General features: G+C 41.7%; 1 long non-coding RNA gene across 1 annotated transcript; it reads right to left on the bottom strand.

The window, feature by feature from the left end:
• Positions 1-414: 414 nt before the first annotated feature.
• LOC138910671 (uncharacterized) lies at positions 415-13,243 on the bottom strand. The gene is made up of 2 exons (XR_011415820.1): positions 13,184-13,243; positions 415-645 (listed from the first exon to the last, which is right to left on the bottom strand). It is a non-coding gene; the product is annotated as an uncharacterized lncRNA (long non-coding RNA).
• Positions 13,244-14,674: the final 1,431 nt, after the last annotated feature.

The following is a 14,674-nucleotide window of genomic DNA, read 5'->3' as shown; positions in this document are numbered from 1 at the left end:
ATAATAATGAGAATTTGGAACTAATCCAAGAGTGACAATTACATGAAAGCATCTTATCAGTGAATACTCGTGCTACATCTACAAATTTTCTTTCGTTAATCTTTTCTTTTTAATTTACAACTTTAATACTAATGATTTCATCATATGCGGAAATACAACTACATTCGATCACATCCTTTGGTGAACCAGCTTTAACGGACAAATTAGAGAGGCCTTTTGCTAAAGATTTAACTAATTGTGGCCAAATCTACCACCTCTTATAACATGCTATGATTTATTGCAAAGCCATAGCTTAATTACAGTTAAACAAAGGAACATGAATAACACTTAATCATAAAATCGAACACCTTAGCACATTTGGAGGTTCATTTAGAATTTACAGGTTAAATCGAAGCACAAGAGTACATAAGACACTTGATTAAACATGGATCAGCTTATGGGAATTCAATTTAGGGATTCAAATTCGATCAATCTCATATGTGATGCTTCCAAATATACAAGCAAATTCATGGTCTTGTACTAAACAGTTCATCAGAAAATGAAAGTCACAGGAGAGTAACAATAAATCTGGATTTCATAGAAGAGAAGAGAAACGAAACTTGATTATTCTAGCACACAAAGAGATGTAAGTTCACAAGTGTGTACCTAATACTCAAAATGAAGTGTAGAACAACCAAATAAAAGCGAATGGTGCTCAGCTATTGATTTCAGTAAGGAGCAACAAAGCAGTAATGATCTCACACCTCCATAGCTCTTAAAAACCTAGAAAGTAAACGGCGGCTTCACACGATTCACCCTTTTTTGAAATTTTCTTTTTAGATCTCCATTGAGAGTTTAGAATTTTAAAATTCTGCTTTTCAGACGCTTTTCTGAATTTTCAGTTGATAGATGAATGACTGTGAGCGTGTGTGAATTTTTGGAGATGTGTATATGTGTGTGAGAATAGTGTCCAGCCCCTTAAATGTAGATTGAAAGCTTCTCTTATGAAAAAAAATCTGAGAATCATTTCACATGCACCCTCCCTAAAAATAAGAAAAAATAATATTTTTTCCAACCAATTCGGGCGGTTGTCCCTTCTTCAAGTACTATCATAATATTTACAGCCCCTTTTCTTCTGAATTTACCCTTTTACACCCACCAATTTTACCCAATTTGCTTAGCTTATTGCACTTTAATCCTTTTCTAGAAGCTTCCTACATAACTACCTAAGATTCTCTAAACCAATTCCCTACATTGCCCTTCAACACTTCAGTATTTACCCCTCTTTGTTCTTACCTTTCTCAATATCTACTGCCTCTCTAATTCTTAATAGAACAAACATCTACCATACGACTAACCAACCAGACTAGACTAATAGTAAATTAACAAATTCCAAACTAAAACATGAATCCATTGCATTAATAATTAACTAAACATGCTAATTATATAACTCATATGTCCATGCAACCATCACGTAAAAGACTTCTATTTAAGGAGAGATACAGATGTGTATATATATATAGCCATGGATATATCTATGAAAAACTCACTCTCACTTGCAATATATAATTTATGAAAGCGCAATGCACGTGATAAGAATTGTAGCTTAAAAAATTAAGCGCTAGTAAACAAGTTAGAGTAATTAATTGATTAGGAAAAAAAGTGGAATGGCTTTTACAAATATTTTATTAGGTTGTGATGAAAAATTATTAATTAGAGCATGTTCGGAATAAAATCAATCTTAGTAGATGTGACAGTTAATGATCCGCTTGTATAGATTGGAGCTACCTTATTAACTATTATTAGAGAGAAAAGAGAAAAGTTTTTTGAACTTGTCAATGCACAATTTGTTTTCTCGCTCTACAAATGTTAATATATTGTGTACCAGAAAAAGCAAAATCTTATAATGTGATATTTATAATTCTCTTTATTAATTAAGAAGCACTACTAAACCTATTTCAAACTCTCACACCATTGGCCACCTTCATAATGATAACCACTGTTGATATCATCGCAAATAATAAAATCATAGAAATAATAATGAGAATCTGAAACTAATCCAAGAGTGACAATTATAGGAAAACATCTTATTAGTGAATACTCGTGCTACATCTACAAATTTTCTTTCGTTAATCTTTGCTTTTTAATTTACAACTTGAATAATGATGAATTCATCATATACAGAAATACCATTGATGTTTTGATCACATCCTTCAGTGAACTAGCTTTAACGGACAAATTGGACAGGCCTTTTGCTAAAGATTTAACTAATAGTGGCCAAATCTACCACCTCTTGTAACATGCTATGATTTATTTGAAAACCATAGCTTGTTTACATTTAAACAAAGGAACATGAATAACACTTGATCATAATCTCGAACATCTTATCACATTTGGAGGTTCATTCAGAATTTACAGGTTACATTTAAACACAAGAGTACATAAGATACTTGATTAAACATGGATCAGCTTATGATAATTCAATTTAGGGATTCAAATTCGATCAATCTCATATGTGATGCTTCCAAATATACAAGCAAATTCATGGTCTTGTACAAAACATTCATCAGGAAATGAAAGTCACATGAGAGTAACAATAGATCTGGATTTCATAGAAGAGAAGAGAAATGAAACTTGATTATTCTAGCACACAAAGAGATGTAAGTTCAAAAGTGTCACGACCCAAAATATAACCCGTCGTGGTGGCGCTCATAGTGGTACTAGGCAAGCAGACCTTTCTAAAACACTTTCAAAAAAAAAATAATAGAAATAAATTAAGACATTAAAAATAACCGGAGTTTTTAGATATCCAGTCTAATATAAAGAGTGCATAAATATCAATATAGAAAAGAGAGAAAACATAGATGGAGAGACAAGGTTTGTAGACACCGGTAGCTACCTCGTAGTCTCCGATACTCGATCGCGTACGAACTCAACGACCTCCGTGATCAAACACATCTGGACCTGCACATGAAGTGCAGGGTGTAGTATAAGTACAACCAACTCAGCAAGTAATAGAAATAAATAAGGATCTGAGAAGGTAGTGACGAGCTATACAAATAAAGTTCATTTTCAATAATTCCAGCAAAGAGTAGACATGCTTTCAAATTCGGCAGTTCAAGTCAAATCAGTTTATACAGTCACAGTGCAAATAATCCGGATATAGGATCTTTCAGAAATTTCACAACAATGACAGATAGCAACTAAGTGCATCAACAAATGAAAAATAAGTACAGTCTCTCAGGGCAACATACACTCAATTCATCATAACAGCTCAATCACTTGGCTCTCAGCCCTCAGTACTCACACTCAATAGGTATTTGCGCTCACTGGGGGTGTACAGACTCCGGAGGGGCTCCCTCCAGCCCAAGCGTTATATCGCTGCGACGTGCAACCCGACCCAATCTTATAAGTAGCCATAAGGCTCGTTGCGGCGTGCAACCTCATCCATATACCCTCACATAGTTCACATCTCGGTACTCAGGCCCTATCTGAGTCACTAACCTCTCCAGCCCCTCGGGCTCACAGAATATCATAATAATCAGCCCAAACAGAGAATACAACAAGTATTAATAGGAAATGAGAGGGAACGGAGCTATAACACACAAGTAAGATTCTGATTGAGTACAAGACAACAATTAGCAGTCAATTCAACAAGTATACGACCGCTGTGGGTCCCAACAGTGATATCATATGGCCTAAGCATGATTTCTAACATGAAAGGAAGTCAATTTCTCAAAGACAAGGAAAAATAAGTAATAACAATGGCTATTCGACTTTACGGTTTTACGGGACGGACCAAGTCACAATCCCTCGTGGTGTACACTCACACGCCCGTCACCTAGCATGTGTGTCACCTTCAAATACTCAAATCATACCAATCCTCGGGGTTTCATACCCTCAAAACCAGATTTAAGATTGTTACTTACCTCAAAACACGTAAAATTCTACTCCGCAATGCCTTTTCCCCTGGTATCAGTCTCCAAATGTCCCGAATCTAGTCATAAGTAGAATAATACAATCAATATAGGCTAAAGGGATCAATTCCACAATAAAAGTACTAAATTATAGCCAAAAATCCAAAATTGGCCCGAACTCGGCTCCCGAGCCCACGTCTCGAAATCCGACAAAACTTACAAAACTCGAAAGCCCATTTACTCACGAGTCTAACTATATCAAATTTACTCTAAACCGATAACAAAATTCCATTCAAAACCTCAAAATCCCAACTCAAGAGTTCTTCCTCTTTTTTCCCAATTTCTCACCCCAAATCACAAATTAGATAATAAAATTAAAGATGAACTCATGGGATTTAATCAAAACCAAGTAAGAATCACTTATCCCAATCAACTCCGCAAAAATTCCTTCAAGAATCGCCCAATTCCGTGTTCTCTAGCTCAAAATATGCAAAATGGGTTCAAACCCTCGTTTATGAAATTAATACTGCCTGCCGTGATATCCTTCCTCGCGATCGCGAAGCATTCCCCACAACTATGCTGCGCCACATTTTTACCCTACGCAATCGGGGAATCACCCACGCGATCGTGGATCACTTGCCTCCCATACCTACGCGATCGCATAGAGCATTGGCCACACCTCCCCTCCTGCTCAAATCCTTCTACGCGAACGCGACCTTAGCCACACGTTCGCGAAGCACATCTTCGCACACACACGCTATCGCGTTCCTAACTCTGCGATCGCGTAAAACAAACTGACCTCTACCCCAAATAAGCTTACGCGATCGCGAATGAATCCTTGTGATCGCGTACAAGGAAACCAGAACCTGCTGCAACTAGACTTTAGCTATCAAGCCAAGTCCAAAAATGATCTTTTAACCACCTGAAACTCACTGGAGGCCCCCCGGGACCTCAACCAAACATACCAACACATCCCAAAACACTATAAGAACTTAGTCGAATCCTCAAACCACCTCAAATAACATCAAAAACATGAAGCACCCTCTGGTTCAAACTTAATGAACTTGAAATTTCCAATTCTACAGCCGATACCGAACCCTATCAAACCACGTCGTATTAACCCCAAATTTTGCACACAAGTCATATTTGACATTATAGATCTACTCCAACTTCCGGAATCAGAATCTGACCCCGATATCAAAAAGTCAACCCTCCAGTCAAACTTTCCAAAATTCGACTTTCGCCATTTCAAGCCTAAATTAGCTACAGACCTCAAATTTATAGTCCGAACACGCTCCTAAGTCCAAAATCACCCAACGGAGCTAACGGAACCGACGGAACTCCATTCCGGAGTCGTATTCACACACTTCCGACTACAGTCAAAATCCTAAGATATAAGCTTTCGTTTTAGGGACTAAGTGTCCCGAAACACTCTGAAACCAAAAATAAGACCTCCTGGCAAGTCACTTAAGCAAAAACAGATACAGAGAAAACAATAAATAGGGGATCGAGGCTAATACACTCAAAATGACCGGCCGAGTCGCTACATCCTCCCCCTCTTAAAACAATTGTTCGTCCTCGAACAAGCATAGAGACATACCTGAAGTGGTGAAAAGATGAGGATAACGGCTGCACATATCATGCTCGGTCTCCCAAGTCACCTTCTCGACCGGCTGACCCCTCCACTGAACCTTCACATAAGCAATACTCTTCGACCTCAGCTTTCGAACCTGCCTATCTAAGATCGCCATCGGCTCCTCAACATAAGATAAATCCTTGTCCAACTGGACTGAGCTGAAGTCCAACACGTGAGACGGATCACCGTGATACTTCCGGAGCATAGAAACATGGAATACTGGATGAACTCCTGCTTAGACTGGAAGGCAAGGCAATCTCGTAAGCAACCTCCCCAACATTTCGCAATACCTCAAATGGACCAATAAACCTCGGGCTCAGCTTGCCCTTCTTTTTGAACCTCATCACACCCTTCATGGGTGACACTAGGAGCAAGACCCGCTCTCAAACCATGAATGCAACATCGCGAACCTTCCGATCCACATAACTCTTCTGTTTGGACTGGGCTGTGCGTAGTCTATCCTGAATCACCCTAACCTTCTCCAGAACATCCTGCACCAAGTCCGTACCCAACATTCTCGCCTCACCCGGCTCGAACCAACCCAGTGGAGACCTACACTGCCTACCATACAGAGCCTCATAGGATGCCATCTAGATGTTCAACTGATAACTGTTGTTGTAAGCAAACTCCACTAGTAGCAAGAACTGATCCCACGAACCCCTAAACTCCATCACACACGCATGGAGCATATCCTCTAATATCTGAATTGTGCGCTCGAACTATCCGTCCGTCTGAGGGTGAAATGTTATGCTCAACTCCACTCGAGTACCTAACTCATGTTGCACTGCCATCCAGAACCGTGATGTAAACTGTGTACCCCAATCAGAAATGATAGATACCGGTACGCCATGAAGCCAGACGATCTCGCGGATATACACTCGAGTCAGTTGCTCGAAAGAATAGGTAGTCATCACAGGAATGAAATGAGCTGACTTGGTCAGTTGGTCTACAATCACCCAAACTGCATCAAACTCCCGCTGAGTTCGTGGAAGCCCTACAACGAAATTCATAGTGATTCACTCCCATTTCTACTCCGGAATATCTAACTTCTGAAGCAACCCACCTGGTCGTTGATGCTCATACTTCATCTGATGGCAATTTAGGCACCGAGCTACATACTCCACTATGTACTTTTTCATCCTCCTCCACCAGTAATGTTGCCTCAAGTCCTGATACATCTTCGTGGCACCCGGAAGAATAGAATACCGTGAACAGTGAGACTCCTTGAGAATCAGCTCACGCAAACCATCTACATTAGGCACACATAGCCTGTCCTGCATCCTCAATGCACCATCATCCCCAATAGTGACATTCTTAGCATCACTATACTGGAACGTGTCCTTAAGGACAAGCAGATGGGGGTCATCAGACTGGCGCTCCCTGATACGATCATAAAGAGAAGACCGAGAGTCCACACAAACAAATACTCGACTCGGCTCAGAAACATCCAATCTAACAAACTGACTAGCTAAGGCCTGAACATCCAATGCCAATGGCCTCTCTTCTGTTGGAAGATATGCTAGGCTCCCCAAACTCTCTGCCCGATGACTCAAGGCATCGGCCACCACATTAGCCTTCTCGAGATGGTACAAAATGATGATATCATAGTCCTTAAGAAGCTCCAACCACCTCCGCTGCCGAAAGTTAAGATCCTTATGTTTGAACATATGCTGCAAACTTTGATGATCGATGTAAATCTCACAATGGACCCCGTAGAAATAGTGCCACCAAATCTTCAAGGCGTGAACAATAGCTGCTAACTCAAGGTCGTGGACAAGATAGTTCTTCTCATAAGTATTCAATTGGCGCAAAGCATAAGCAATCACTCTACCCTCCTGCATTAGAACATATCCAATACATATCCGCGAGGCATCACAATACACTGTGTAGGAACCAGAAGCTGATGGCAGAACTAGAACTGGAGTAGTGGTCAAAGCAGTCTTGAGCTTCTGAAAGCTCTCCTCGCACTCATCCGCCCACCTGAATGGAGCACCCTTTTGGGTCAATTTGGTCAAGGGCGATGCAATAGATTAAAAACCCTTCACAAAATGACGGTAATAGCCCACCAAACCTAGAAAGCTCCTAATCTCCGTGGCTAAGGACGGTCTGGACCAACTCTGCACCGCCTCGATCTTCTTCGGATCCACCTGAATACCCTCGCTGGAAACCACGTGCCCCAAGAACGCCACTGAACTGAGCCAAAACTCACACTTGGAGAACTTTGCATAAAGCTTCTCCTCCCTCAATCGCTGTAACACAATCCTCATATGTTGAGCATGCTCCTCCTAGCTACGAGAGTACACCAGGATATCATCAAGGAATACAATAATGAACGAGTCCAAATAAGGCTGAAATACATTGTTCATCAAATGCATGAACATTTTCGGGGCATTAGTCAACCCAAAAGACATCACAAGGAACTCATAATGGCCATATCGGGTCCTGAAAGTTGTCTTAAGAATATCTGAGTCCCGAATCTTCAGCTGGTGATACCCTGACCTCAAATAAATCTTGGAGAATACCTTCGCTCCCTGAAGCTGGTCAAACAAATCATAAATACGCGACAATGGATACTTATTCTTGATTGTGACCTTGTTCAACTGCTTGTAATCAATACACATTCTCATAGTACCATCCTTCTTCTTTACAAATAGAAATGGTGCACCCCAAGGTGACACGCTAGGCCGAATAAACCCATTATCAAGGAGTTCCTGAAGTTGTTCCTTCAATTCCTTCAACTCAGTTGGTGCCATACGGTACGGTGGAATATAAATCGGCAGAGTGCCCGGCACCAAATTAATACCGAAATCAATATCCATGTCGGGCGACATGCCCGGCAAGTCTGCAGGAAATACATCCGGGAAATATCGCACCACAGGAACAGAATCAATAGCAGGGACCTCTGCACTAACATCCCTCACAAAAGCCAAATAGGATAGGCAACCCTTCTCAACCATCCGCTGAGCCTTCAAGTATGAAATCACTCTACTGGGAACATAGTCTATAGAACCGTTCCACTCAACCCTCGACAACCCCGACATCACCAACGTCATAGTCTTAGCGTGACAATCTAGACAACCAATTCATACCCAATATCACATCAAACTCGACCATACTGAGCAAAAAAAGGTTCACTCTAGTCTCCAAACCCCCAATAGTCACCACACATGACTGATATACGCGATCCACAATAATAGTATCGCCCACAGGAGTAGATACATGAATAGATAAAACTAAAGATTCACGGGGCATATCCAGAAAATGAGTGAAATACGAGGAAACATATGAATAAGTGGAACCAGGGTCAAGTGATACAGAGGCATCTCTGTGGCAAACTGAGACAATTCCTGTAATCACATCATCTGAAGCAATGGCATCTGGTCTGGCAGGGAGGGCATAGAAACAGGCCTGGACACCCCCTGATCTTTCTCCCCCTCGCGGGCGGCCCCTAACTGATTGGGCTTCACCCTGAGCTGGCGGAGCGGGTGGTGAAGAGACTGGTGTTGATGTCGTAGATTGGCTCCTCTGCTGAGCCGGACCTCCCGTAAGGCGGGGACAATGTCTCCTGATGTGGCCAAACTCTCCACACTTATAGCAACTCCCCACACTGAAGGGAGCCCCGAGCACCAGGATGACTGGTAGAAGGACTTGGCATAGACGAGCCCTGACCTGATGGAGCATGGGATGAACTCTGAGCTGGGAGGGAACTGAGATATGAATGGCCCTATTGATAACTGTGTGAACCATGGCCATATGATGCACCACGGTGGACTAGGCGAGTCGTCTAAGCATGTCTGAAAGGACGACCCCTACCATGGTGGAACTGCCCCTAGAAGGAACATCGCTAAATCCACCCTGTCCACGAGGCCTTTTGGCATCCCTCTCAACCCTCTCCTGACTGCGAACCATCTCAATCTGACGAGCAATGTCGACAACCTCATCAAAAGTAGCACTAGACACTCTCTCTCTAGTCATGAGCAATTGCAACTGAAAAGTGAGGCCATCTATAAACCTCATGATCCTCTCCATATCTGTGGGAACCAACCAGATAGCATGACGGGCCAACTCCGAGAATCGCATCTCATATTGCATCACAGACATATCACCTTGACGAAGTTGCTCGAACTGCCTGTGCAGCTTCTCTCTGCGGGACTGTGGCACGAACTTCTCCAGGAATAGATCGGATAATTGCTGAGGGTGCTGCGCCGACCGGCCTACTCCTCTCTAAAGCCTCCCACCAATTGAAGGCAGCCCTAGAGAACTAAAAAGTAGTAAACGAGACCCCCCTGGCCTATAGAATACCTGTTGTATGGAGTATCCTCTGACACCTGTCCAAGAAACCCTGTGCATCCTCTCCCTCGGTACCACTGAAAGATGGAGGCTAGAGTCTCCCAAACCTCTCCAATCTACGCTGCTCATCCTCAAGCATAACAGGAACCACATGGTCTTGAGCAGCTGCAACCGGTTGGGCTGGTGGTGCCCCCGGTGTCTGGAATCCCTGTACCACCTGCTCTAGCGGGAGGTGGGAGTATGAGCACCTCCCTCGACCTGAGAAGTGGCTGCTGCGGCCTGAACAGAGACCACCTGAGCAAGACTGGTACGCGCACATAATCTGAGCTAAGGTTTCCTGAAGGCCTGGAATCAAAATAGGCACAAGTGGTGCCTGAGCTGGTGCATCAACAACTGGAATCTGGTCATGATTTGGGGCAACTGGTGAATTTGCAGGTACTGCCCCAGCTGTTGTATGGGTTGCACCTCTGCCCCTACCGCAGCCTCTACCGCGACCTCGGCCTCTCGCGACCCTGGTTGGTGGTATTGGTGGTTGTCCATCATGTCCGGTAGCACCAGTCCTCACCATCTGTGAGAGAATGAATCAACATATGTTTAGTTACTAGAATCAACAGATTCGCACGACAAGAACTCATGAATGTGAAGTTTCCTAAGGGTTTGATAGCCTCTCGAAGATAAGTACAGAGGTCTCTGTACCGATCCGCAATACTCTACTATACCTGCTCATGACTCGTGAGACCTATGTAACCTAGGTTCTGATACCAACTTGTCACGACCCAAAGCCTAACCCGTCGTGATGGTGCCTATCGTGGTACTAGGCAAGCCGAACTTTCCAAAACACTTCCAAAAAAAAAATTAACAGAAATGAATTAAGATATTAGAAATAATCGGAGTTTTTCATAAATGGGGTAAAACCCAATTAACACATAAGTGCGGAAAAAATAGCCCGACATCGGGGTGTCACTGAGTCATGAGCATCTAGATATCCAGTCTAATACAAACAGTGCCTAAGTATCAATACATAAAAAAGAGAAAATATAGAAGGAGAGACAGGTCTGCGGACACCGGCAGCTACCTCGTCTCTAATACTCGATCGCGCACGAACTCAACGACCTCCATGATCAAACATACCCGGATCTGCACATGAAGTGCAGGGTGTAGTATGAGTACAACCAACTCATCAAGTAACAGAAATAAATAAGGAACTGAGAAATAAAGAGTAGACATGCTTTCAAATCAGGCAGTTCAAGTCAAATCAGTTTATACAGTCACAGTGGAAGTAATCCGGATATAGAATCTTTAAGAAATTTCACAACAATGACAGATAGCAACTAAGTGCATCAACAAATGAAAAACAAGTATAGCCTCTCATGGCAACAGACACTCAACTCGTCACAACAACTCAATCACTCGGTTTTCAGCCCTCAGTATTCACACTCAATAGATATTTGCGCTCACTGGGGGTGTACAGACTCCGGAGGGGCTCCCTCCAGCCCAAGCGCTATATCGCTGCGGCGTGCAGCCCGACCCAATCTTATAAGTAGCCATAAGGCTCGTTGCGGCGTGCAACCTCATCCATATACCCTCATATAGTTCACAGCTCGGCACTCAGGCCCTATCTGAGTCACTAACCTCTCCATCCCCTCGGGCTCACAGAATATCATAATAATCAGCCCAAACAGAGAATACAACAAGTATTAACAAGAAATGAGAGGGAACATAGATATAACACACAAGTAAGACTGTGACTGAGTACAAGACAGGAATTAGCAGTCAATTCAACAAGTATACGACCGATGTGGGTCCCAACAGTGATATCATATGGCCTGAGCATGATTTCTAACATGAAAGGCAGTCAATTTCTCAAAGATAAGGAAAAACAAGTAATAACAATGGCTATTCGACTTTACGGTCTCATAGGACGGACCAAGTCACAATCCCTCGCGGTGCATGCTCACACGCTCGTCACCTAGCATCTGTGTCACCTCCAAATACTCATATCATACCAATCCTCGGGGTTTCATACCCTCAAAACCAGATTTAAGATTGTTACTTACCTCAAACCGCGTAAAATTCTACTCCGCAATGCCTTTGCCCCTCGCATCAATCTCCAAATGTCCTGAATCTAGTCACAAGTAGAACAATACAATCAATATATGCTAAAGGGATCAATTCCACAAATTACATGATAAAATTAAAGATGAAATCATGGAATTTAACCAAAACCAAGTAAGAATCAATTACCCCAACCAACTCCACGAAAATCCCTTCAAGAATCGCCCAATTCCGTGTTCTCTAGCTCAATATATGCAAAATGGGTTCAAACCCTCATTTTTGAAATTAATACTGCCTGCCCAGATATCCTTCATTGTGATCGCGGAACATTCCTCGTGATCGCGAAGCACAACTATGATGCCCCACATTTTTACCCTACACGATCGCGCAATCACCCATGCGATCGCGGATCACTGCCTCTCATACCTACGCGATCGCATCCTGCCTCACGCGATAGCATAGAGCATTGGCCACACCTCCTCTCCTGCTCAAATCCTTATACGCGAACGCAATCATGTTCCTAAATCTGCGATCGCGTAGAACAAACTCACCTCTGCCCCAAATAAGCTTACGCGATCGCGAATGAATTCATGCGATCGCGTACAAGGAAACCATATCATGTACAACCAGACTTCAGCTATCAAGCTAAGTCCAAAAATAATCCGTTAACCACCAGAAACTCACCCGCCCCGATACCTCAACCAAACATACCAATACATCCCAAAATACTATACGAACTTAGTCGAATCCTCAAACTACCTCAAATAACATGAAAAACACGAATCACCCTCCGATTCAAACTTAATGAACTTGAAATTTTCAATACTACAACCGATGTCGAACCCTATCAAACCACGTACTATTGACCTCAAATTTTGCACACAATTCATATTTAACATTACGGATCTACTCCAACTTTCGGAATCAGAATTTGACCCCGATATCAAAAAGTCAACCCTCCGGTCAAACTTCCCTAAATTCGACTTTCGCCATTTCATGCCTAAATTAGCTACAGACCTCAAATTTACAGTCCGTACATAATATTAAGTCCAAAATCACCCAATGGAGCTAACGGAACCGACAGAACTCCATTCCGGAGTCGTCTTCACACACTTCCGACTACGGTCAACATCTTGAGATTTAAGCTTCCGTTTTAGGGACTAAGTGTCTTGAAACACTCCGAAACCAAAAACAAGACCTCCCGGCAAGTCACTCATGCAAAAACATATACGGAAAAAATAGCAAATAGGGGATCGAGGCTAATACACTCAAAATGATCGGTCGGTTCGTTACACCAAATGTGTACCTAATGCTCAAAATGAAGTGTAGAATAGCCAAATAAAAGCAAATGGAGCTCAACTATTGATTTCAGCCAAGAGCAACAATGCAGTAATGATCTCACACCTCCATAGCTCTTAAGAACCCAGAAAGTAAACGACATCTTCACACGATTCACCCTTTTTTTGAAATTTTCTTTTTAGATCTCCATTGAGAGTTTAGAATTTTAAAATTCTGTTTTTGAGACGCTTTTCTGAATTTTCAGCTGATAGATGAATGAATGTGAGTGTGTGTGAATTTTTAGAGATGTGTATATGTGTGTGAGAGTAGTATCTAGCCCCTTAAATGCAGATTGAAAGCTTCTCTTATGAAACAAATATGAGAATCATTTCACATGCACCCTCCCTAAAAATAAGGGAAAATAGCATCTTCCCAACCAATTCGGACAACTGTCCCTTCTTCAAGTACTATGTTATTATTTACAGCCCATTTTCTTCTGAATTTATCCTTTTTAACCCCCCAATTTTACCCAATTTGCTTAGCTTATTGCACGTTAATCCTTTTCTATAAGCTTCCTACATAACTACCTAAGATTCTCTAAACCAATTCCCTACATTGCCCTTCAACACTTCAGTATTTACCCCTCTTTGTTCTTACCTTTCCCAATACTTACTACCTCTCTAATACTTAATAGAACAAACATCTACCACACGAAAAACCAACCGGACTAGACTAACAGTAAATTAACAAATCCAAAACTAAAACATGAATCCATTGAATTAATAATTAACTAAACATGCTAATTATACTAATGAGCAATTTAGACTAAGAAAACTCAGACATCATGTAATATTGAAACCCTATACTAAAAAAAAGAAAAGATAAATTTAATGAACTAAAACGATGAAGGCATTAGAAAAGGGAAGGATTATACCTATTTGAGTTAATTCAGAATAATGACACTGACCATGGTGAGCTACAACTGAACCCTAGCAAATAAACGCGGATTCCGGCGTGTAAGAGGAATTGCTACATTAGCATTGGCCGTCAATTTCTCATACGAGCCAATGTTATATGTAGCAATGCTAATTGCGAGCCGAATTTTTGAAAGGAGATGAAGTTTCTTGAAAGCAACTTGGTCGGACAGATTTTGGAGACCAACAAACGATCTAAAACTAAAATCAAATAACGACTTACCCAAAAACCATTGCTTGATATAAGTTAAAGGTCGTAAATGAACCAGAGAAAGGACTGGGCGATTTTTGGATTTTACTTGATTTCTCATATTTGAAAATCGGTGAATTTGGTGGGGATTTTTGGAAAGTTGATGGTAGATTAATGTCACGACCCAAAATCTAACTAGTCGTGATGGCACCTAACCTAACCCGCTAGGTAAGCCAATTATTAACTATCTAATTCCTATAACAATTATTAAAGCAATTTAAGTAAAGAAAAATCTTAATCTTATACATTACCCAAGGCTACCATTAATCTTAATCTTGTACATAAACATAGTTTT

Source organism: Nicotiana tomentosiformis, chromosome 4, assembly GCF_000390325.3.
Source record: "Nicotiana tomentosiformis chromosome 4, ASM39032v3, whole genome shotgun sequence".
Taxonomy (NCBI): Eukaryota; Viridiplantae; Streptophyta; class Magnoliopsida; order Solanales; family Solanaceae; genus Nicotiana; species Nicotiana tomentosiformis.
This window is presented reverse-complemented; position numbering and strand designations above follow the sequence as displayed.